Source organism: Arachis ipaensis, chromosome B03 (genome assembly GCF_000816755.2).
Source record: "Arachis ipaensis cultivar K30076 chromosome B03, Araip1.1, whole genome shotgun sequence".
NCBI classification, from domain to species: Eukaryota; Viridiplantae; Streptophyta; class Magnoliopsida; order Fabales; family Fabaceae; genus Arachis; species Arachis ipaensis.
In genome coordinates this window covers 3006819-3011007 of record NC_029787.2, presented here as the reverse complement: position 1 = coordinate 3011007, position 4189 = coordinate 3006819, and the positions used below count along the sequence as shown (strand labels likewise).

At 28.0% G+C, this 4189-nt stretch overlaps 1 long non-coding RNA gene across 3 annotated transcripts in view; it reads right to left on the bottom strand.

The window, feature by feature from the left end:
- Positions 1-4093, bottom strand: part of LOC107629249 — a 7557-nt gene extending 3464 nt beyond the window's left edge. Inside the window, exons 1-3 of one of the 3 annotated variants that reach the window (XR_002358674.1) lie at positions 3958-4093; positions 1382-3013; positions 96-193 (exon numbers count right to left, since the gene is read on the bottom strand). This is a non-coding gene — a long non-coding RNA (uncharacterized LOC107629249). Of the gene's footprint in view, positions 1-95; positions 194-1381; positions 3827-3903 lie in introns of those variants that run through there. The other 2 variants (XR_002358673.1, XR_001617932.2) reach the window with 2 other exon arrangements.

Sequence of the window (4189 nt, the reverse complement as noted above, 5' to 3'; positions counted from 1 at the left end):
GTATGTAACTAAATAAAAATTGAATTTCAAAGAGGAAAACTCATAGTAATTATAGTAGTGTATATAATATGTAATCAATGACTATGAGCACTCACAAGGTTTGGTGATAGAAACTGGCCTCCTGAAATTAGAAGAGATTATATCTTTAAGACTTAGTTGGTTACTCCCCAACATGAAGCATGTATATCTACCTCTGTCATTTTCATTCAATAGATCAATCAATATAATATAAAATAAGGTGAAAATTCAGGTGTAGTCGACTTCACGTAAAGTTGATAGCTGAGAGTCGTTAAATGAAAATTTAGTCAAATCAGTGAAATTATTTAACAATTCTCAATGATCAATTTTACGTGAAGTCGACTGCACCTAAGTTTCTATTATATATATAATAATACCTACACTCAAAGATAAAAGATTAGAGGTTAGAAATAAATTTCATCATCATTTGAGATACATTACCCAATCAATGTATGTGTTATGATAATTTATTTCCACCTAATCACATTTCGGATAAAAACTAATTAAGCTTAATTAATTAGTTGTAAGTTATAAGATTATTATGTTAAAGAAAATAATGCAATCAAGAGGGCAACTTATTGACTAAGAATAAATAAGTAAAAGTAAGAGAACAAATTGCATTTATATTAGGTGAAAATTCAGGTGCAGTCAACTTTACGTGAAGTTTATAATTGAGAGTCGTTAGATGATTTAACTGATTTGACTAAAATTTTCATCTAACGACTCTCAACTATCAACTTCACGTGAAGTGGATTGCAGTTGAGTTTTCACCTTATATTATATCCAAAGTGATGAAGTTTCTAAGAGTTATATAAGGGGGAAAAAAGATGGTAGGGATGAAGTGGGTGTGAAATAATAATGATGATAATAAAGAAGAGTGGGCCAAAAGGGTTATATTTGGTTCTGATTCTGGGTACACACAGGATGAGATCAGAAGAAGAGTGTAACGGGAAGCAGCATTTGCAAGAATATGAGTGAAACCAACCAAGTGTTGGACAGTGATGGGTGCACACAGATTTCCATGCATACCATCATGAATCATCACTATCATCAATAATCATCATCCAACATTTTATTTTATTTATCTCTAATAATATTATTATTATTACAATTAAGACATACACTATTACCTGCTGGTAATTTTTGAGCCTCCAACCTCTCACATTGATCCATCATTAAAAATATTCTTAAAATTTAATTTCATTTTAATTTTGTTCATAATATTTTTTTATTTATGACATTTTTTATTTTGGCCTGAACGTTTTAGATAGAATTAATGTTTAAAAATAATTTTGACACAAATCGAAAATATTATAAATAAAATTAAACATTACAAATATTAATGACAAAAATCATAATTTACCTTATCATATAAAAAATAGTAAGTTACTACTGCCAAATCCCCTTGATCATGGAACTCATCACACAATGTCATTGATTTTGCATAATCCAAGTTCCCAAGCCAACCCAGCTTCAATTTTCAATGATTTTTGCTTAATTTCATTGCTACATCATATGCAAACCCTCGCAATAATCCACATATACAAACATTAATATATATAGTACATGTGCAGTACTTAACACTATATGTATACTATTAAATTATTAATTTGTACATATATGTTATACTAAGCAATATAATCAACAAGCATGTAAATATATATTAGATTTTTAAGTTTTAGTTAAAGGTAATTAATAACTATGTTAAAATTTAGAAGAAAGAATTTTGTCATCACTCAAATAGTCTTGTATGTAATACTAAGCTCACTACCAAAAGAATAAGAAAATGTGATATATATAATTGGAATAGATGTTTAAATAATTATTAATCATAATTAAATTTATATGTTGTTTGGAATAACAAGTACAGATCTACCTGTGACTTATGATGAGTACTGGAATTATCCATTCACATTCACAATCACAAAGCTTTAATTTCTTCATCAACTCTTAGAAATTAGCAGTGAATTTTCAGGTGAAAAAATAAAATAAAATAAAATCATATAAGATAATTATAAAATTTAGTAGTATTACTACATATAGATATAGATATAGATATAGACATAAACATAAGTGAAAAGGGTTATGCTACGTGTACAACAAAATCAGCCACCAAAATTAACCACTAGTATAAAATATATGCTGGAATATAAATACACATTGAAAATAAATTAAATCATACATGTATTTATACATAAATACATTCGTAACTAATTTTAGTGGCTGAAATAACATTTCTCAAGTGAAAATTATATATCAAGAAACAACATGACCAAATGAGTACCCTAAACTAAAATCCATATGCTCCTTTCTCTCTCTAGATTTGTAGAATGGGATATATATTTATATAATGCATGATAATCTATATTTAGAAAGTTAAAAGACGCCATGGTAATATGGTATGCAATTTATGAATCCCTGAAATTTGTGTTGAAAAGGAACATTCATAGATCTGTGAAGTCAGCACATAAAGAAGACCTAACAACCACATCCCCCTTCCCCTCCCAAATAACCCTATTTTGACAACCTAGGACTGTCTGCAAAATGCAAAAACACCTAATTTATTAATGTCCCTATATATTCTAATATTATATACTTATCATTTTAAATAAATTAAAGAAAAAAATAATATTAGACATTTTGTACTAATCTTAGCTTTAATTTGTTTTATAATTTTTTACCTAGTCCAATCCAATTCAATTCAATTATATATACACATATTTGTATTGTTGAATTTCTAATAAAATATTGCAAGACCATACCCATATATAATTAATTATATATCCATTGTGAATGTGGCAATTAATTAAATAAAATAAAGAAAATTAAAAAAACCACCTGACAACAACAGAAAGTGAATAAAAGTGGAGGAAAAAAAGGGGGTCATCACCTTCACCAGTTGCTGAAACTCAATTCTTCTGCAGATTAGATCTCTCTCTCTTTTTTATATATATATATAATAATAATAATGGAGACAATTGTGAAGCTGGGAACCCTGTTTGTTGGGGTTAAAACAGTAACTTACTATTGAACTAACAGAGAGAGTAAATAGGAACAGCATTTTGAATGAAGAATTGAATTGAAGGCGTTTATTGCCGATGCAGCATCATCAAGATTCTCACTTCAAAAGAGAAAGTCCCACATACACAACCTTCTACATTTGCATGTGAATCTTGATGATGCTACATCCGCAAATAACGACTGTATATCTATCTATCTATCTATCTATTTATCTCCCTCTTCATGCATCAATAATAATAATATATAAAGTTCTATATAAATGGCACAAGTTGCACAGAAAATTGCCAATGAGTAATAGTTCAAATGGCATATTCTCCCTATATTCAATTAAGAAGTTGTGGGTTCGAGTCTCCTATCTTTAGTAAAAAAAAAAAAAGTTGCACAGAAAATTAAATTTTAAGGAGAGCAAATAGGGGTTTTATTTATGTGAATATTTGGCCACAGTTTTATTTGGTAAAATAGAATCTATATATCCAATTTTTTTTTAAGATAAAAAAAATATAAAGAAAGAAAATCGAACTTGTGCAGAAAAGACAAGAAAAAATTATATATATTCATCAGTAGAATCTGTAAAACTGAAGGGCAAGCTAGTTTAGCTTCAAAAAAAATCTACAAATAATGGTGATATTTTGTGGAAAAAAAGGAAGAAAAATAATGAAAAAAGATAGATAAGATTCAAATCTATCTATCTCTCCTTTATTAAGATTCAAAGAACACACTTCTGAAAAAATCATCATCACAACATCCAAGTGAAAAGTAGTTCACAAGTGAATCTAAGAATAATTATATAAGAATTAAACATAAATAATATATATTTATATTTATAAACATAGAAATTAAAACATAACAATTATTGTTTCTTACCAAAACATATATATATAAGTATAGATATAGCAAAACGAGTGAGATCTAACTAACCCTGAAGCAAAGGAGAGAAATAGTGAGAAAAGAAGAAGCTAAAGAGAGTTTTGGTTATGGAGTTGGAGTTGGAGAGTAACAGTAAGAAGAGGGTTGGGCACACATATATAGAGAGAGAGGAGACACTACTCGTTGCTTTATTGGTACATCTATTATTATTTCTTTTTCTTTATTCTCATTGGTTCAACTTAGCTGTATATAATTCTTTCTCCATTTAAAACCCTAGCTATAT